At 48.2% G+C, this 22,330-nt stretch overlaps 1 protein-coding gene across 2 annotated transcripts in view; it reads right to left on the bottom strand.

The window, feature by feature from the left end:
- Positions 1 to 22,330, bottom strand: part of DMXL2 (Dmx like 2) — a 401,239-nt gene that overhangs the window by 318,993 nt on the left and 59,916 nt on the right. The gene's annotated exons all lie outside the window — the stretch shown is intronic.

Below are 22,330 nucleotides of genomic sequence, written 5' to 3'. Positions count from 1 at the left end.
TGAAATTTATTCAGGACAGCTATCCATAGGGTCGCCACAAGTAGGCAGCAACTTGACTGCACTTAACAAGTAACTAGTCCGTGGCTCAACAAAAGGGACTATGTGGCGCGATTTGAGGAGAAGTATATGTGGCATCTGTAGCTCAGATGGCATTCATTAAGCTTGCTGAGACTTGTAGCTTCTCAACTCATCAATTCAACAGACTATGCCTATGTGGATCTAGGGGGTCTACGTACTGAGCCTTGGAGAGAGAGAAAGTACCAGCCAATGAGCTACTAACTGCCATGTTACAGGCTGCGTTTGAAAAATGACAGATAGGAGATGGTTGGTTTGTAGTTTATATCTGTCCAAAGCTTAGTACATAGGCTCCTAGGTATCCAATCCGAGAACAAAAACAATGGGCTGGATGTAATGACGCCCGAGTTCGGCGGCTGTGCAGGATGCCAGCTGAACTCGGATGTTTTTTTAAAGAGGCAATCACTTACAAGGCATGGTTTTGACTTGAAAGTGATTGCCCCTTTAAAAACACTTCCAAGTTAGGCCGGCATTCTGCACGGCCGCTGAACTCGGGCGTTGTTACATCGGGCCCATATGTAACAACTGGCACCAAACGGTTAAAGCTTTTGGGGATTCCAGCATGAATCGGTCCAGCCTCCCTATAACCCCACCTCCTGGCCCAGGGAACTCAGTTTGTTACAAAGCCAAAGTAGGAGCAGGCTTAAAATCGAGAAGGAAGACCTATTCAGGCGAGAACACATACACTTCCATACCAGAAGGAAGGAAGGGATTAGTAAGTGTATAGATTCTCACATCAGGTGCGTCAGGGTGGGTTCCCTGTGTATACTGTGGACCTCGGAGAAACAGAGTTATCAACGGCAAGTCTACCATAAAACCGGTTTTCTCCTTTAGGGTCCACAGTAGTATCCACAGGATAAACATTGGAATGTCCCAAAGCAGTAATTAAGGGAGGGGACGCTCCTGATTGGATAGGAGAAGCCTACACCCAACCGCAGCATCCTGAGAGGCAAAGGTATCCAAGACATAATGTCTAATAAATGTATTTATGGAAGACCATGCGACTGCCTTACAGAGCTGCTAAGCTGAGGCACCACGGTGGGCTGACCATGAAGGACCTACTGAACAAGTTGAATGGGTATAATCTGGGATAGGGAGATTGGCTTGAGAGTATGCTTCTGACATAGTCATCCGAAGCCATCTAGCCAATGTTTGCTTATTGGCAGGCCATCCTCTCTTGTGAAATCCGTATAGAACAAAGAGTCTTTTCTTCTGATGCCACTGGTATAATCCACACAGATGCTTAGTGTACGAACTACGTCCAACGATGCATCTCCCACAGAGAGATCCGGTGATTTGAAAGGCCAGAACTACTATTTCTTTATTAAGATGGAACTGTGATACCACCTTAGGGCGATATCGAGATTTGGTTTGGAGAAAACGCTCTGTCTGGATGAAATACCAGAAATAGAGGCTGACATGATAGTGCCCCTAAATATGATAATCTTCTAGCTGAAGCCAGTGCCAGTGGAAGGAGAACTTTTGCTGTCAACCATTTGAGGCCCACCTTTCCAAAGGTTCAAATAGAGCACCCTGAAAAGCCTTGAGGACTAATCCCAGGTCCAAAGAAGCAGTTGGAGGTACCCGCGGAGGATAAATGTGAAGCATTCCCTGGAAATAGGTGTGAACATCGTGTAGATTTGCAATTTTCCTTTGGAACCATGGGGGTCATTCCGAGTTGATCGCTCACTAGTTAGTTTTAGCAGCTGTGCAAACGCTATGCTGCCGCCCACTGGGGAGTGTATTTTAGCTTTGCAGAAGTACGAACGCATGTGCAGCCGAGCTCTGCAAAAACAGTCTGTGCAGTTTCAGAGTAGCTCTGAACCTACTCAGCGCTTGCGATCACTTCCACCTATTCGTGTCCGGATTTGACGTCATACACCCGCCCACCGAACGCCCAGCCACGCCTGTGGTTTTTCAGACACGCCTGCGTTTTTGCAAACACTCCGTGAAAACGGTCAGTTGACACCCAGAAACGCCCCCTTCCTGTCAATCTTCTTGGCCTTCAGTGCGACTGAAAACTTCGCTAGAACCTGTGCACAACTACAACGGGCTTTGTACCCGTACGACACGCGTGCGCATTGCGGCCCATACGCATGCGCAGAAATGCCGATTTTTAGCCTGATCGCTGCGCTGCTAACAACGGCAGCTAGCGATCAACTCGGAATGACCCCCCCATATGCTGATACTGTTACCTTCAGGGTGGTTATGCGGAGACCTTGGTCCATTGCAGCTTGAAGAAATGCTAAGAATCTTGAAGCTCTGAGGACCTTGGGTCATAGGGGGTAATTCCAAGTTGATCGCAGCAGGAAATTTTTTAGCAGTTGGGCAAAACCATGTGCACTGCAGGGGAGGCAGATATAACATGTGCAGAGAGAATTAGATTTGGGTGGGTTATTTTGTTTCTGTACAGGGTAAATACTGGCTGCTTTATTTTTACACTGCAATTTAGATTGCAGATTGAACACACCCCACCCAAATCTAACTCTCTCTGCACATGTTATATCTGCCCCCCCTGAGGTGCACATGGTTTTGCCCAACTGCTAAAAAATGTCCTGCTGCGATCAACTTGGAATTACCCCCATAGTTTCAGGCAGAGCACAACTGAAAAAATAAGAATTTACTTACCGATAATTCTATTTCTCGTAGTCCGTAGTGGATGCTGGGGACTCCGTCAGGACCATGGGGAATAGCGGCTCCGCAGGAGACAGGGCACAAAAGTAAAAGCTTTAGGATCAGGTGGTGTGCACTGGCTCCTCCCCCCATGACCCTCCTCCAAGCCTCAGTTAGGATACTGTGCCCGGACGAGCGTACACAATAAGGAAGGATTTTGAATCCCGGGTAAGACTCATACCAGCCACACCAATCACACTGTACAACCTGTGATCTGAACCCAGTTAACAGCATGATAACAGCGGAGCCTCTGAAAAGATGGCTCACAACAATAATAACCCGATTTTTGTAACAATAACTATGTACAAGTAATGCAGACAATCCGCACTTGGGATGGGCGCCCAGCATCCACTACGGACTACGAGAAATAGAATTATCGGTAAGTAAATTCTTATTTTCTCTGACGTCCTAAGTGGATGCTGGGGACTCCGTCAGGACCATGGGGATTATACCAAAGCTCCCAAACGGGCGGGAGAGTGCGGATGACTCTGCAGCACCGAGTGAGAGAACTCCAGGTCCTCCTCAGCCAGGGTGTGCCCCTGACCAAGTAGCAGCTCGGCAAAGTTGTAAAGCCGAGACCCCTCGGGCAGCCGCCCAAGATGAGCCCACCTTCCTTGTGGAATGGGCATTTACATATTTTGGCTGTGGCAGGCCTGCCACAGAATGTGCAAGCTGAATTGTACTACACATCCAACTAGCAATCGTCTGCTTAGAAGCAAGAGCACCCAGTTTGTTGGGTGCATACAGGATAACAGCAAGTCAGTTTTCCTGACTCCAGCCGTCCTGGAAACCTATATTTTCAGGGCCCTGACAACATCTAGCAACTTGGAGTCCTCCAAGTCCCTAGTAGCCGCAGGTACCACAATAAGCTGGTTCAGGTGAAACGCTGACACCACCTTATGGAGAAACTGGGGACGAGTCCGCAGCTCTGCCCTGTCCGAATGGACAATCAGATATGGGCTTTTGTGAGACAAAGCCGCCAATTCTGACACTCGCCTGGCCGAGGCCAGGGCCAACATCATGGTCACTTTCCATGTGAAATATTTCAAATCCACAGATTTGAGCGGTTTAAACCAATGTGATTTGAGGAATCCCAGAACTACGTTGAGATCCCACAGTGCCACTGGAGGCACAAAAGGGGGTTGTATATGCAGTACTCCCTTGACAAACTTCTGGACTTCAGGAACTGAAGCCAATTCTTTCTGGAAGAAAATCGACAGGGCCGAAATTTGAACCTTAATGGACCCCAATTTGAGGCCCATAGACACTCCTGTTTGCAGGAAATGCAGGAATCGACCGAGTTGAAATTTCTTCGTGGGGCCTTCCTGGCCTCACACCACGCAACACATTTTTGCCACATGTGGTGATAATGTTGTGCGGTCACCTCCTTCCTGGCTTTGACCAGGGTAGGAATGACCTCTTCCGGAATGCCTTTTTCCCTTAGGATCCGGCGTTCAACCGCCATGCCGTCAAACGCAGCCGCGGTAAGTCTTGGAACAGACATGGTACTTGCTGAAGCAAGTCCCTTCTTAGCGGCAGAGGCCATGAGTCCTCTGTGAGCATCTCTTGAAGTTCCGGGTACCAAATCCTTCTTGGCCAATCCGGAGCCACGAGTATAGTTCTTACTCCTCTACGTCTTATAATTCTCAGTACCTTAGGTATGAGAAGCAGAGGAGGGAACACATACACCGACTGGTACACCCACGGTGTTACCAGAACGTCCACAGTTATTGCCTGAGGGTCTCTTGACCTGGCGCAATACCTGTCCAGTTTTTTGTTCAGGCGGGACGCCATCATGTCCACCTTTGGTCTTTCCCAACGGTTCACAATCATGTGGAAGACTTCCCGATGAAGTCCCCACTCTCCCGGGTGGAGGTCGTGCTGAGGAAGTCTGCTTCCCAGTTGTCCACTCCCGGAATGAACACTGCTGACAGTGCTAACACATGATTTTCCGCCCAGCGAAGAATCCTTGCAGTTTCTGCCATTGCCCTCCTGCTTCTTGTGCCGCCCAGTCTGTTTACGTGGGCGACTGCCGTGATGTTGTCCCACTGGATCAATACCAGCTGACCTTGAAGCAGAGGTCTTGCTAAGCTTAGAGCATTGTAAATTGCTCTTAGCTCCAGTATATTTATGTGGAGAGAAGTCTCCAGACTTGATCACACTCCCTGGAAATTTTTTCCTTGTGTGACTGCTCCCCAGCCGTTCAGGCTGGCATCCGTGGTCACCAGGACCCAGTCCTGAATGCCGAATCTGTGGCCCTTTAGTAGATGAGCACTCTGCAGCCACCACAGAAGAGACACCCTTGTCCTTGGAGACAGGGTTATCCGCTGATGCATCTGAAGATGCGATCCGGACCATTTTTCCAACAGATCCCACTGAAAAGTTCTTGCGTGAAATCTGCCGAATGGAATCGCTTCGTAAGAAGCCACCATTTTTCCCAGGACCCTTGTGCAATGATGCACTGACACTTTTCCTGGTTTTAGGAGGTTCTTGACTAGCTCGGATAACTCCCTGGCTTTCTCCTCCGGGAGAAACACCTTTTTCTGGACTGTGTCCAGAATCATCCCTAGGAACAGCAGACGTGTCGTCGGAGACAGCTGCGATTTTGGAATATTTAGAATCCACCCGTGCTGTCGTAGAACTACTTGAGATAGTGCTACTCTGACCTCCAACTGTTCTCTGGACCTTGCCCTTATCAGGAGATCGTCCAAGTAAGGGATAATTAAGACGCCTTTTCTTTGAAGAAGAATCATCATTTCGGCCATTACCTAGGTAAAGACCCGGGGTGCCGTGGACAATCCAAACGGCAGCGTCTGAAACTGATAGTGACAGTTTTGTACCACGAACCTGAGGTACCCTTGGTGAGAAGGGCAAATTGGGACATGGAGGTAAGCATCCTTGATGTCCAGGGACACCATATAGTCCCCTTCCTGGTTCGCTATCACTGCTCTGAGTGACTCCATCTTGATTTGAACCTTTGTATGTAAGCGTTCAAATATTTCAGATTTAGAATAGGTCTCACCGAGCCGTCTGGCTTCAGTACCACAATATAGTGTGGAATAATACCCCTTTCCTTGTTGTAGGAGGGGTACTTTGATTATCACCTGCTGGGAATACAGCTTGTGAATTGTTTCCAATACTGCCTCCCTGTCGGAGGGAGACGTTGGTAAAACAGACTTCAGGAACCTGCGAGGGGGAGACGTCTCGAACTTCCAATCCGTACCCCTGGGATACTACTTGTAGGATCCAGGGGTCCACTTGCGAGTGAGCCCACTGCGCGCTGAAACTCTTGAGACGACCCCCCACCGCAGCTGTTTGTACGGCCCCAGCGTCATGCTGAGGACTTGGCAAAAGCGGTGGAGGGCTTCTGTTCCTGGGAATGGGCTGCCTGCTGCAGTCTTCTTCCCTTTCCTCTATCCCTGGGCAGATATGACTGGCCTTTTGCCTGCTTGCCCTTATGGGGACGAAAGGACTGAGGCTGAAAAGACGGTGTCTTTTTCTGCTGAGATGTGACTTGGGGTAAAAAAGGTGGATTTTCCAGGTGTTGCCGTGGCCACCAGGTCCGATGGACCGACCCCAAATAACTCCTCCCCTTTATACGGCAATACTTCCATATGCCGTTTGGAATCTGCATCACCTGACCACTGTCGTGTCCATAAACATCTTCTGGCAGATATGGACATCGCACTTACTCTTGATGCCAGAGTGCAAATATCCCTCTGTGCATCTCGCATATATAGAAATGCATCCTTTAAATGCTCTATAGTCAATAAAATACTGTCCCTGTCAAGGGTATCAATATTTTCAGTCAGGGAATCCGACCAAGCCACCCCAGCGCTGCACATCCAGGCTGAGGCGATCGCTGGTCGCAGTATAACACCAGTATGTGTGTATATACTTTTTAGGATATTTTCCAGCCTCCTATCAGCTGGCTCCTTGAGGGCGGCCGTATCTGGAGACGGTAACGCCACTTGTTTTGATAAGCGTGTGAGCGCCTTATCCACCCTAAGGGGTGTTTCCCAACGCGCCCTAACTTCTGGCGGGAAAGGGTATAACGCCAATAATTTTCTATCGGGGAAAACCCACGCATCATCACACACTTCATTTAATTTATCTGATTCAGGAAAAACTACAGGTAGTTTTTTCACACCCCACATAATACCCTCTTTTGTGGTACTTGTAGTATCAGAAATATGTAACACCTCCTTCATTGCCCTTAACATGTAACGTGTGGCCCAAATGGAAAATACGTTTGTTTCTTCACCGTCGACACTGGAGTCAGTGTCCGTGTCTGTGTCGACCGACTGAGGTAAATGGGCGTTTTAAAGCCCCTGACGGTGTTTGAGACGCCTGGACAGGTACTAATTGGTTTGCCGGCCGTCTCATGACGTCAACCGACCTTGCAGCGTGTTGACATTATCACGTAATTCCCTAAATAAGCCATCCATTCCGGTGTCGACTCCCTAGAGAGTGACATCACCATTACAGGCAATTGCTCCGCCTCCTCACCAACATCGTCCTCATACATGTCGATACACACGTACCGACACACAGCACACACACAGGGAATGCTCTGATAGAGGACAGGACCCCACTAGCCCTTTGGGGAGACAGAGGGAGAGTTTGCCAGCACACACCAAAACGCTATAATTATACAGGGACAACCTTTATATAAGTGTTTTTCCCTTATAGCATCTTAATATATATAATCATATCGCCAAATAAGTGCCCCCCCTCTCTGTTTTAACCCTGTTTCTGTAGTGCAGTGCAGGGGAGAGCCTGGGAGCCTTCCCACCAGCATTTCTGTGAGGGAAAATGGCGCTGTGTGCTGAGGAGAATAGGCTCCGCCCCCTTTTCGGCGGGCTTCTTCTCCCGTTTTTCTGAGACCTGGCAGGGGTTAAATACATCCATATAGCCCCAGGGGATATATGTGATGTATCTTTTAGCCAGTATAGGTATTTCATTGCTGCCCAGGGCGCCCCCCCCAGCGCCCTGCACCCTCAGTGACCGCTGGTGTGAAGTGTGCTGACAACAATGGCGCACAGCTGCAGTGCTGTGCGCTACCTCATGAAGACTGAAAAGTCTTCTGCCGCCGGTTTCTGGACCTCTTCACTCTTCGGCATCTGCAAGGGGGTCGGCGGCGCGGCTCTGGGACCGGACTCCATGGCTGGGCCTGTGTTCGATCCCTCTGGAGCTAATGGTGTCCAGTAGCCTAAGAAGCCAATCCATCCTGCACGCAGGTGAGTTCACTTCTTCTCCCCTAAGTCCCTCGTAGCAGTGAGCCTGTTGCCAGCAGGACTCACTGAAAATAAAAAACCTAACAAAACTTTTACTCTAAGCAGCTCTTTAGGAGAGCCACCTAGATTGCACCCTTCTCGGCCGGGCACAAAAATCTAACTGAGGCTTGGAGGAGGGTCATGGGGGGAGGAGCCAGTGCACACCACCTGATCCTAAAGCTTTTACTTTTGTGCCCTGTCTCCTGCGGAGCCGCTAATCCCCATGGTCCTGACGGAGTCCCCAGCATCCACTTAGGACGTCAGAGAAAAAGCATGCCATATTCGGTAATAGATGCGAGCTGAGAATGGTTTCCTTGCTTTAAGCATTGTTTGAATTACCGCCTGTAAAAAGCCTTTTGCTTTTAGGATGGATGTTTCAAGTGCCACGCCATCAAAGACGGCCGATCCATGTGTGCTAGAGAAAGGGACCCTGAATCAGTAAATCTGGTTGTTGAGGCAGCAGGAACGGAGTGTCCCTATATAGCCTCTGCAGAACCGTGTACCAAATTCATCTTTGAATTTTTGAATCACACTGAGCAACAAGGAGAATGGTGAGAAGACATATTTCCATCTCACTGACAGGGCTTTCATGAAGTATCGCTTCGGGATCCCTTGTTTTTGACTCAGATACTGGTACCTTGTTGTTCTGATGTGAAGCCATCAGGTAAACCTCTGGCAGTCCCCATTTGTTTACCTGAATCTGAAAGAGTTCTGGGTGCAAGACCCATTCGCCTGCCTGAATGTCGTGCCATCTGAAGAAGTCCACTTCCCAATTCAGGACTCCGGGTCTGAATACTACAGACATGGCTGGATGATGAAGTTATTCCCATTTTAATGTGCGACTTACTTCCCTCATTGTCATTCGACTGCGAGTGCCTCCTTGGTGATTGAGGCACACTACTGCAGTGGTATTGTCCGACCGAATTTGAATTGGCTTGCCATGACCTTTGCCTGGGTGAGTGCCATCTAGATGGCCCAAAGTTCCAGGACATTGATTGGTAGACAACTTTTCTTCCTTGGTCCAACAGCCCTGGAGAGAGTACTGCCTTGTTATGGCTCCCCAGTCTCGGAGACTGGCGTCCCTTGTCAGAAGTTCCCAGTCTGGATCCAAAAGGGTCGACCTTTGTCTAAGCGAGACGTCTGTAGCCATTAGTCTAATGACTGACGTACTTCCTGAGGAAGAGTCATCTTCTGGCCATGAACTGGGAGGAGAAGCGACCATGAGAGAGCCTTTACTCCCCACTGCTGACATCCACCCCAGGAGTCTGCGGCATTCAAATTTATCCCCAGAGCCTGGGATCCCTGAGGTCTAGCACAGGTGCACTCGGGGTAGACGAGCGCATAAGCGGCTGTCCGGTAGTCTCCAACTCGAGAAAGTAAGACAGCGTTATATGCATCTCAAACCACAAGCGGAAGAGACGCCTTTACTTCTCCCCGGGCTCTAGCCACAGCCTGGGATCATCAGCCTGAATCTGCTAGTACATCCAGCTTGCACGGTCATGAGCCACCACTGTGTTCTGTGTAACAGCAGCCTGTCTCCTGTATGTGTGTTATGTGCAGTTTCTCCTGTCAGATAATTAGGCCATGTGTCTGGTTTTCCAGCTGCAGTTAATCTGTGTTCAGGAGGCTTGTCCTTTTACAGCCATCCTGATTGGGACTTGCTCCCTTTATTACCCAGCCTGCACTGTACCAGACGCGGGATATAGTTTCTTGTTCCTGTTTGTACCTTTGTTCAGTCCCTGTCCTATGGTGGTATATTGAGCCTGTGCAGTTGGTGCTATTACATTACCTGTGTCACCCAGTCCAGTTTGAATCCTGTGTACCCTTGTCCTGCCAGAATCCTGAGTTCATTACCTGTGTCACCCGAGTTTCTGACTGTGTATATGAGACCTAGTATGGAAGTCCATTTGACAAGTTCCAGTTCCAGCCTTACCTTGCCTTTCCTGGAATCCAGGGGACTCCTGCAGCCAAGTTATCTTGTTATCGGTACCTTGCTTTGCTCTGCCCAGTTCCTTAAGGAACTCACTGCTAAGTTATTCATTGTTTGTACTTAGTTACTTATACAACACTATGCATTGTTGCATTCACATAGTTTGTTTAGTTGCTAATACCATCTTGCGCATTGTTGCATTCACATACAGTTTGTGTTTAGTTCTAATACCATCTTGTGCATTGTTGCATTTACATAGTTTATACTCAGTTGCTAATACCACCCAGTGCATTGTTGCACTCACGTACATTGCTACTTATCCCAGCTTGTGACTTGGTCAGCTTAATCAAGGTATTCTTTAGTGAGCGTCTCTCTGCACTTGTTTTTTACTCTTGCCCAGCCTCCTATGGTCGCCTTGTCCATCCATAAGTCCTGGGGGTATCCGAGTACATGATGGACCTAATTCTCCCTGGAAAGGCGGCTGCTAAAGGTGAAGCCTAGCATTACAGGAAGCTAAAAGACTGCTGGGCAAGTGTAACCACGTGAGCACCACCTTGTACTGGTTGCCTTTGTAACACACAGTCATTACAGTTGTTCCACATATCAGGCCAACTCACTATATCCACGAGGGTAACTGTTGTTGCGACACCTGGTGGGAAGTTGTTGGAGCAAATTTATCAATGCGTATTAGACGCATATTAAAGTCACTAACCCCCCACCCCCCAAAAAATAAAATACATTTTATATATATATATATATATATATATATATATATATATATTTTTTTTTTTTTTTTTTTTTTGCTCAAAAAAAAAAAAGGAAACACTAAAATAACACATCCTAGATCTGAATGAATGGAATATTCTTATTAATGCTTTGTTCTTTACAAAGTTGAATGTGCTGACAACAAAATCACACAAAAATTATCAATGGATATCAAATGTATTAACCCATGGAGGTCTGGATTTGGAGTCACACTCAAAATTAAAGTGGAAAAACACACTACAGGCTGATCCAACTTTGATGTAATGTCCTTAAAACAAGTCAAAATGAGGATCAGTAGTGTGTGTGGCCTCCACGTGCCTGTATGACCTCCCTACAATGCCTGGGCATGCTCCTGAGGTGGCGGATGGTCTCCTGAGGGATCTCCTCCCAGACCTGGACTAAAGCATCCGCCAACTCCTGGATAGTCTGTGGTGCAACACATTGATTGGTGGATGGAGCGACACATGATGTCCCAGATGTGCTCAATTGGATTCAGGTCTGGGGAACGGGCGGGCCAGTCCATAGCATCAATGCCTTCGTCTTGCAGGAACTGCTGACACACTCCAGCCACATGAGGTCTAGCATTGTCTTGCATTAGATGGAACCCAGGGCCAACCGCACCAGCATATGGCAGTCAGGCTACCTCTGGCGAGCACATGGAGGGCTGTGCGGCCCCCCAAAGAAATGCCACCCCACACCATTACTGACCCACTGCCAAATCGGTCATGCTGGAGGATGTTGCAGGCAGCAGAACGTTCTCCTTGGCGTCTCCAGACTCTGTCACATGTGCTCAGTGAGAACCTGCTTTCATCTGTGAAGAGCACAGGACGCCAGTGGCGAATTTGCCAATCTTGGTGTTCTCTGGCAAATGCCAAACGTCCTCCACGGTGTTGGGCTGTAAGCACAATCCCCACCTGTGGACGTCGGGCCCTCATACCACCCTCATGGAGTCTGTTTCTGATCGTTTGAGTAGACAAATGCACATTTGTGGCTTGCTGGAGGTCATTTTGCAGGGCTCTGGCAGTGCTCCTCCTGTTCCTCCTTGCACAAAGGCGGAGGTAGCGGTCCTGCTGCTGGGTTGTTGCCCTCCTACGGCCTCCTCCACATCTCCTGATGTACTGGCCTGTCTCCTGGTAGTGCCTCCATGCTCTGGACACTACGCTGACAGACACAGCAAACCTTCTTGCCACAGCTCGCATTGATGTGCCATCATGGATGAGCTGCACTATCTGAGCCACTTGTGTGGGTTGTAGGGAGGTCATACAGGCACGTGGAGGCCGCACACACTACTGATCCTCATTTTGACTTGTTTAAAGGACATTACGTCAAAGTTGGATCAGCCTGTAGTGTGTTTTTCCACTTTAATTTTGAGTGTGGCTTCAAATCCAGACCTCCATGGGTTAATAAATTTGATTTCCATTGATAATTTTTGCGTGCTTTTGTTGTCAGCACATTCAACTATGTAAAGAACAAAGTATTTAATAAGAATATTTCATTCATTCAGATCTAGGATGTGTTATTTTAGTGTTCCCTTTATTTTTTTGAGCAGTGTATATAAGTTATATATGTATATGTATAAGTTTTACAAAACAAAAGCTTTGTGGCTGAAGAACAGCCACACCATTTTCTACAGTGGTCCGGCTCCTGCAGCACCAAACGAAAAACTGAGTTCCCTGGGCCAAGAGGCGGGGTTATAGAGATGCTGGACCGATGCATGCTGGGAGACCCAAAAGCTTTAACCGCTTTAACCGCTTGGTTCCCGAACCTCTGACGCCACCTTCAACCCTATGTATATCCTGTGGATACTACTGTGGACATTGGATGAGAAAAAAAATAAGAATTTACTTACCGATAATTCTATTTCTCGTAGTCCGTAGTGGATGCTGGGAACTCCGTAAGGACCATGGGGAATAGCGGCTCCGTAGGAGACTGGGCACAAAAGTAAAGCTTAAGGACTACCTGGTGTGCACTGTCTCCTCCCCCTATGACCCTCCTCCAAGCCTCAGTTAGGATACTGTGCCCGGACGAGCGTACACAATAAGGAAGGATTTTGAATCCCGGGTAAGACTCATACCAGCCACACCAATCACACCGTACAACCTGTGATCTGAACCCAGTTAACAGCATGATAACAGAGAAGCCTCTGAAAAGATGCCTCACAACAATAATAACCCGATTTTTGTAACAATAACTATGTACAAGTATTGCAGACAATCCGCACTTGGGATGGGCGCCCAGCATCCACTACGGACTACGAGAAATAGAATTATCGGTAAGTAAATTCTTATTTTCTCTGACGTCCTAGTGGATGCTGGGAACTCCGTAAGGACCATGGGGATTATACCAAAGCTCCCAAACGGGCGGGAGAATGCGGATGACTCTGCAGCACCGAATGAGAGAACTCCAGGTCCTCCTCAGCCAGGGTATCAAATTTGTAGAATTTAGCAAACGTGTTTGCCCCTGACCAAGTAGCTGCTCGGCAAAGTTGTAAAGCCGAGACCCCTCGGGCAGCCGCCCAAGATGAGCCCACCTTCCTTGTGGAATGGGCTTTTACAGATTTTGGCTGTGGCAGGCCTGCCACAGAATGTGCAAGCTGAATTGTACTACAAATCCAACAAGCAATAGTCTGCTTAGAAGCAGGAGCACCCAGCTTGTTGGGTGCATACAGGATAAACAGCGAGTCAGATTTTCTGACTCCAGACGTCCTGGAAACATATATTTTCAGGGCCCTGACTACGTCCAGCAACTTGGAGTCCTCCAAGTCCCTAGTAGCCGCAGGTACCACAATAGGCTGGTTCAAGTGAAACGCTGAAACCACCTTAGGGAGAAATTGAGGACGAGTCCTCAATTCTGCCCTGTCCGTATGAAAAATTAGGTAAGGGCTTTTATAGGATAAAGCCGCCAATTCTGAGACAAGCCTGGCTGAAGCCAGGGCCAACAGCATTACCACTTTCCATGTGAGATATTTTAAGTCCACAGTGGTTAGTGGTTCAAACCAATGTGATTTTAGGAACCCCAAAACTACATTGAGATCCCAAGGTGCCACTGGAGGCACGAAAGGAGGCTGTATATGCAGTACCCCCTTGAAAAACGTCTGAACTTCAGGAACTGAAGCCAGTTCTTTCTGGAAGAAAATCGACAGGGCCGAAATTTGAACCTTAATGGACCCTAATTTTAGGCCCATAGACAGTCCTGTTTGCAGGAAATGCAGGAAACGACCCAGTTGAAATTCCTCTGTAGGGGCCTTCCTGGCCTCGCACCACGCAACATATTTACGCCAAATACGGTGATAATGCTGTACGGTTACATCCTTCCTGGCTTTGATCAGGGTAGGGATGACTTCATCCGGAATGCCTTTTTCCTTCAGGATCCGGCGTTCAACCGCCATGCCGTCAAATGCAGCCGCGGTAAGTCTTGGAACAGACAGGGTCCCTGCTGGAGCAGGTCCTTTCTTAGAGGTAGAGGCCACGGGTCCTCTGTGAGCATCTCTTGAAGTTCCGGGTACCAAGTCCTTCTTGGCCAATCCGGAGCCACGAGTATAGTCCTTACTCCTCTCCTTCTTATGATTCTCAGTACCTTGGGTATGAGAGGCAGAGGAGGGAACACATACACTGACTGGTACACCCACGGTGTTACCAGAGCGTCCACAGCTATTGCCTGAGGGTCCCTTGACATGGCGCAATACCTGTCTAGTTTTTTGTTGAGGCAGGACGCCATCATGTCCACCTTTGGTTTTTCCCAACGGTTCACAATCATGTGGAAGATTTCTGGGTGAAGTCCCCACTCTCCCGGGTGGAGGTCGTGTCTGCTGAGGAAGTCTGCTTCCCAGTTGTCCACTCCCGGAATGAACACTGCTGACAGTGCTATCACATGATTTTCCGCCCAGCGAAGAATCCTTGCAACTTCTGCCATTGCCCTCCTGCTTCTTGTGCCGCCCTGTCTGTTTACGTGGGCGACTGCCGTGATGTTGTCTGACTGGATCAGCACCGGCTGACCTTGAAGCAGAGGTCTTGCTAGGCTTAGAGCATTGTAGATGGCCCTTAGCTCCAGGATATTTATGTGAAGTGATGTCTCCAGGCTTGACCACAAGCCCTGGAAATTTCTTCCCTGTGTGACTGCTCCCCAGCCTCTCAGGCTGGCATCCGTGGTCACCAGGACCCAGTCCTGAATGCCGAATCTGCGGCCCTCTAGAAGATGAGCACTCTGCAACCACCACAGGAGAGACACCCTTGTCCTTGGTGACAAGATTATCCGCTGATGCATCTGAAGATGCGACCCGGACCATTTGTCTAGCAGATCCCACTGGAAGGTTCTTGCGTGGAATCTGCCGAATGGGATTGCTTCGTAAGAAGCCACCATCTTTCCCAGGACCCTTGTGCATTGATGCACTGAGACTTGGCCTGGTTTAAGGAGATTTCTGACTAGTTCGGATAACTCCCTGGCTTTCTCCTCCGGGAGAAACACCTTTTTCTGGACTGTGTCCAGGATCATCCCTAGGAATAGAAGTCGTGTCGTCGGGATCAGCTGCGATTTTGGAATATTGAGAATCCAACCGTGCTGGCGCAGCACTATCTGAGATAGTACTACTCCGACTTCCAACTGTTCCCTGGATCTTGCCTTTTTCAGGAGATCGTCCAAGTAAGGGATAACTAAAACTCCCTTCCTTCGAAGGAGTATCATCATTTCGGCCATTACCTTGGTAAAGACCCGGGGTGCCGTGGACAATCCAAACGGCAGCGTCTGAAACTGATAGTGACAGTTCTGTACCACAAACCTGAGGTACCCTTGGTGAGAAGGGTAAATTGGGACATGTAGGTAAGCATCTTTGATGTCCAGAGACACCATATAGTCCCCTTCTTCCAGGTTTGCAATCACTGCTCTGAGTGACTCCATCTTGAATTTGAACCTTTGTATGTAAGTGTTCAAGGATTTTAGGTTTAAAATTGGTCTCACCGAGCCGTCCAGCTTCGGTACCACAAATAGTGTGGAATAGTACCCCTTTCCCTGTTGTAGGAGGGGTACCTTGATTATCACCTGCTGGGAATATAGCTTGTGAATGGCTTCCAATACTGCCTCCCTGTCTGAGGGAGACGTCGGTAAAGCAGACTTTAGAAAACGGCGAGGGGGAGACGTCTCGAATTCCAATTTGTACCCCTGAGATACCACCTGAAGGATCCAGGGGTCCACTTGCGAGTCGGCCCACTGCGCACTGAACTTCTTGAGACGGGCCCCCACCGTGCCTGAGTCCGCTTGTAAAGCCCCAGCGTCATGCTGAGGACTTTGCGGAGGCGGGAGAGGGCTTTTGTTCCTGGGAACTGGCTGTTTGTTGCAGCCTTTCTCCCTCTGCCACGGGGCAGAAATGAGGCGCCTTTTGCCCGCTTGCCCTTATGGGGCCGAAAGGACTGCGCCTGATAATACGGCGTCTTCTTAGGTTGAGAAGCTACCTGGGGTAAAAATGTGGATTTTCCAGCAGTTGCCGTGGCTACCAGGTCTGATAGACCTACCCCAAATAACTCCTCCCCCTTATAAGGCAATACTTCCATGTGCCTTTTAGAATCCGCATCACCTGACCACTGCCGTGTCCATAAACCTCTTCTTGCAGAAATGGACAGCGCGCTAACTCTTGATGCCAGTCGGCAAATATCCCTCTGTGCATCACGCATATATAGAAATGCATCCTTCAAATGTTCTATAGTCAGTAATATACTGTCCCTATCTAGGGTATCAATATTTTCAGTCAGGGAATCCGACCACGCCAGGCCCGCACTGCACATCCAGGCTGAGGCGATTGCTGGTCGCAGTATAACACCCGTGTGAGTGTATATACATTTTAGGATATTCTCCAGCTTTCTATCGGCAGGTTCCTTTAGGGCGGCCGTATCAGGAGAGGGTAGTGCCACCTGTTTAGACAAGCGTGTGAGCGCTTTATCCACCTTAGGAAGTGTTTCCCAACGTGCCCTATCCTCTGGCGGGATAGGGTACGATGCCAATAACCTTTTAGGAATTATCAGTTTTTTATCGGGGGAAACCCACGCCTCATCACACACTTCATTTATTTTCTCGGATACAGGAAAAACTACAGGCAGTTTTTTCTCACCAAACATAATACCCTTTTTAGTGGTACTTGTATTATCAGAGATATGCAATACATTTTTAATTGCTTCAATCATGTAACGTGTGGCCCTAGTGGAAGTCACGTTTGTCTCCTCATCATCGACACTGGAGTCAGTATCCGTGTCTGTGTCTGCCATTTGAGGTAACGGGCGTTTTAAAGCCCCTGATCACGTTTGAGACCCCTGGACAGGCACAAGCTGAGTAGCCGGCTGTCTCATGTCGTCAACTGTCTGTCGTAAAGAGCTGACACTGTCACGCAATTCCTTCCATAAGCTCATCCACTCAGGTGTCGACTCCCTAGGGGGTGACAACTCTATAATAGGCAATTGCTCCGCCTCCATCTCATTTTCCTCCTCAAACATGTCGACACAATCGTACCGACACATGGCACACACACAGGGAATGCTCTGATAGAGGACAGGACCCCACTAGCCCTTTGGGGAGACAGAGGGAGAGTATGCCAGCACACACCAGAGCGCTATATATAGACAGGAATACCACTATAAAATGTGCTTTTCCCTTTATAGCTGCTGTTAGTATCAAAACTGCGCCAAATTAGTGCCCCCCTCTCTTTTTTACCCTTTTCTGTAGTGCAGGACTGCAGGGGAGAGTCAGGGAGACGTCCTTCCAGCGGAGCTGTGATGGAAAATGGCGCCTGTGTGCTGAGGAGATAGGCTCCGTCCCCTTCTCGGCGGCCTTTTCTCCCGCTTTTTGGTGAGTTCTGGCAGGGGTTAAAATACATCCATATAGCCCTGGGGGTTATATGTGGTGTATTTATGCCAGCCAAGGTGTTTACATTGCTGCTCAGGGCGCCCCCCCCTAGCGCCCTGCACCCTCAGTGACCGAAGTGTGAAGTGTGCCTGAGTAACAATGGCGCACAGCTGCAGTGCTGTGCGCTACCTTGTTGAAGACTGATGTCTTCTGCCGCCGATTTTTCCGGACCTCTTCTTGCTTCTGGCTCTGTAAGGGGGCCGGCGGCGCGGCTCTGGGACCGAGCTCCGAGGCTGGGCCTGTGTTCGGTCCCTCTGGAGCTAATGGTGTCCAGTAGCCTAAGAAGCCCAATACACTCTGCACGCAGGTGAGTTCGCTTCTTCTCCCCTTAGTCCCTCGATGCAGTGAGCCTGTTGCCAGCAGGTCTCACTGAAAATAAAAAACCTAAAACTAAACTTTCACTAAGAAGCTCAGGAGAGCCCCTAGTGTGCACCCTTCTCGGCCGGGCACAAAAATCTAACTGAGGCTTGGAGGAGGGTCATAGGGGGAGGAGCCAGTGCACACCAGGTAGTCCTAAAGCTTTACTTTTGTGCCCAGTCTCCTGCGGAGCCGCTATTCCCCATGGTCCTTACGGAGTTCCCAGCATCCACTAGGACGTCAGAGAAACATATAAATTTCTATATATACTGTGGATAGATAGATAGATAGATAGATAGATAGATAGATAGATAGATAGATAGATAGATAGATAGATAGATAGATAGATAGAATACTTCTGGTTTCTAGACCCTGGAGCGCCGATGGCCGCGATCGCTTGAATACTGCACCCAGCGTATTTACAAGGTAGCATTCAACACGTTAGTGTATAGCTGGATATACTGCATTTTTTTTTAAACAATACTGTAACTTTCACTATTGGTTATGCCTAGTGTGATGATGCACCCTGCACACAGGTGAGGTGGGTGGTGCTTGCAATCAACTTCCTTGTGATACTATTGGCCCATGGCAGTATATGAGGAACCTGGGGCATCCAGTAGATATTTTGACAAAGTTCCGCAAGGGGACCGAAAACGTTGATAATCTGTAACTACTTCTATGCCTGAATAAATCTTCACTGCATCTACAAGTCTGGAGAGTGCACCCCCTATGTAGATTTATATATTAGCAGCTGTTCCACCCGTTCTTCGCACGGGCTCTGATTTTCACGGTTGTAAATATAAATAACTGTTAAAAATTTGGTAAATCTATAGAGATGTAAATTTGAGATGTCGTAATGTAAATAAATATTAATCCATGGTCCTTGGCATTACCCAAGGAGCACCTGTAGCAGATACGGTAAAACGGGACAGGACCATTTTTGGAGTTTAGGTGCACTCCAAATTTTGATACAACTGTCCGCTTGGACGTTATCATTCACGCAACGCAAGCCATGCATCGGTGATGACGTCATTATGTCAATGTCCTTTTCATCCCCTTAAGGGAGGTTTATTAAAATTCTAGCTATGTAGTTTTCCTATTTTTCACCTGCAGAATACCTACAGCATGTTAAATTTAAGCTTCCTAACATATCGGGAAGTAAGAGAATTAGTGATGAGGCAGTCGGTCAGTCAGTGAGTGAGTGAGGGCTTTCGTATATATATATATATATATATATATATTTATATATATTTATATTGAGTATCCCTTATCTAAAATGCTTGGGACCAGAGGTATTTTGGATATGGGATTTTTCCGTATTTTGGAATAATTGCATACCATAATGAGATATCATGGCGATGGGACCCAGGTCTAAGCACAGAATGCATTTATGTCTCATATGCACCTTATACACACAGCCTGAAGGTCATTTAATACAATATTTTTAAATAACTTTGTGTATTAAACAAAGTTTGTGTACATTGAGCCATCAGAAAACAAAGGTTTCACTATCTCACTCTCACTCAAAAAAGTCCGTATTTCGTAATATTCCGTATTTCGGAATATTTGGATATGGGATACTCAACCTGTATATATATATATATATATATATATATATATATATATATATATATACACATACACACACACACACAGAGATATATATATATATATATACAGATTAAAATAAGATTTTACTCACCGGTAAATCTATTTCTCGTAGTCCGTAGTGGATGCTGGGAACTCCGAAAGGACCATGGGGAATAGCGGCTCCGCAGGAGACTGGGCACAACTAAAGAAAGCTTTTAGGTCACCTGGTGTGCACTGGCTCCTCCCACCATGACCCTCATCCAAGCCTCAGTTAGGACACTGTGCCCGGACGAGCTGACATAATAAGGAAGGATTTTGAATCCCGGGTAAGACTCTTACCAGCCACACCAATCACACCGTATAACTCGTGATACCATACCCAGTTTAACAGTATGAAAACAACTGAGCCTCTCAACAGATGGCTCAACAATAACCCTTTAGTTAACAATAACTATGTACAAGTATTGAAGACAATCCGCACTTGGGACGGGCGCCCAGCATCCACTACGGACTACGAGAAATAGATTTACCGGTGAGTAAAATCTTATTTTCTCTGACGTCCTAGTGGATGCTGGGAACTCCGAAAGGACCATGGGGATTATACCAAAGCTCCCAAACGGGCGGGAGAGTGCGGATGACTCTGCAGCACCGAATGAGAGAACTCAAGGTCCTCCTCAGCCAGGGTATCAAATTTGTAGAATTTTGCAAACGTGTTTGACCCTGACCAAGTAGCAGCTCGGCAAAGTTGTAAAGCCGAGACCCCTCGGGCAGCCGCCCAAGATGAGCCCACCTTCCTTGAGGAATGGGCTTTTACTGATTTAGGATGCGGCAGTCCAGCCGCAGAATGCGCCAGCTGAATTGTGCTACAAATCCAGCGAGCAATAGTCTGCTTAGAAGCAGGAGCACCCAGCTTGTTGGGTGCATACAGGATAAATAGCGAGTCAGTTTTCCTGACTCTATCCGTCCTGGAAACATAAATTTTCAAGGCCCTGACTACGTCCAGCAACTTGGAATCCTCCAAGTCCCTAGTAGCCGCAGGCACCACAATAGGTTGGTTCAAGTGAAAAGCTGATACCACCTTAGGGAGAAACTGGGGACGAGTCCTCAATTCTGCCCTATCCATATGGAAAATCAGATAAGGGCTTTTACATGACAAAGCCGCCAATTCTGACACACGCCTGGCTGAAGCCAAGGCCAATAACATGACCACTGTCCACGTGAGATATTTTAGATCCACGGTTTTAAGTGGCTCAAACCAATGTGATTTTAAGAAACTCAACACCACGTTGAGATCCCAAGGTGCCACTGGAGGCACAAAAGGGGGCTGAATATGCAGCACTCCCTTAACAAACGTCTGAACTTCAGGTAGTGAAGCTAGTTCTTTCTGGAAGAAAATCGACAGAGCCGAGATCTGTACCTTAATGGAGCCTAATTTCAGGCCATAGTCACTCCTGCTTGTAGGAAATGCAGAAATCGACCCAGTCGAAATTCCTCTGTTGGGGCCTTTTTGGCCTCACACCAAGCAACATACATCCGCCATATGCGGTGATAATGCTTTGCAGTTACATCTTTCCTGGCTTTAATCAGCGTAGGAATGACTTCCTCCGGAATGCCCTTTTCCTTCAGGATCCGGCGTTCAACCGCCATGCCGGCAAACGCAGCCGCGGTAAGTCTTGGAACAGACAGGGCCCCTGCTGCAGCAGGTCCTGTCTGAGCGGCAGAGGCCATGGGTCCTCTGAGATCATCTCTTGAAGTTCCGGGTACCACGCTCGTCTTGGCCAATCCGGAACCACGAGTATTGTTCTTACTCCTCGTTTTCTTATTATTCTCAGTACCCTTGGTATGAGAGGCAGAGGAGGGAACACATAAACTGACTGGTACACCCACGGTGTCACTAGAGCGTCCACAGCTATCGCCTGAGGGTCCCTTGACCTGGCGCAATATCGCTCTAGTTTTTTGTTTAGGCGGGACGCCATCATGTCCACCTGTGGCCTTTCCCAACGGTTTACCAACAGTTGGAAGACTTCTGGATGAAGTCCCCACTCTCCCGGGTGTAGGTCGTGTCCGCTGAGGAAGTCTGCTTCCCAGTTGTCCACTCCCGGAATGAACACTGCTGACAGTGCTAAGACGTGATTTTCCGCCCATCGGAGAATCCTTGTGGCTTCTGCCATCGCCATCCTGCTTCTTGTGCCGCCCTGTCGGTTTACATGGGCGACTGCCGTGATGTTGTCTGATTGGATCAGTACCGGCTGGTTTTGAAGCAGAGGCCTTGCCAGACTTAGGGCATTGTAAATGGCCCTCAGTTTCAGAATATTTATGTGTAGGGACGACTCCTGACTTGACCAAAGTCCTTGGAAATTTCTTCCCTGTGTGACTGCCCCCCAGCCTCGAAGGCTGGCATCCGTGGTTACCAGGACCCAGTCCTGTATGCCTAATCTGCGGCCCTCTTGAAGATGAGCACTCTGCAGCCACCACAGTAGAGATACCCTGGTCCTTGGAGACAGGGTTATCAGCCGATGCATCTGAAGATGCGATCCCGACCACTTGTCCAAGAGGTCCCACTGAAAGGTTCTTGCATGGAACCTGCCGAATGGAATTTTGCTTCGTAAGAAGCTACCATTTTTCCCAGGACTTGTGTGCAGTGATGCACCGATACCTGTTTTGGTTTCAGGAGGTCTCTGACTAGAGATGACAGCTCCTTGGCTTTCTCCTGCGGGAGGAAACACTTTTTTCTTGTGGTAGGAACCAGCTGTGACTTTGGAATGTATAGAATCCATCC

Source organism: Pseudophryne corroboree, chromosome 6 (genome assembly GCF_028390025.1).
Source record: "Pseudophryne corroboree isolate aPseCor3 chromosome 6, aPseCor3.hap2, whole genome shotgun sequence".
In the NCBI taxonomy this organism is placed as follows: Eukaryota; Metazoa; Chordata; class Amphibia; order Anura; family Myobatrachidae; genus Pseudophryne; species Pseudophryne corroboree.
The sequence above is the reverse complement of the archived record's forward strand: the minus strand, read 5'-3'. Positions and strand labels throughout refer to the sequence as shown.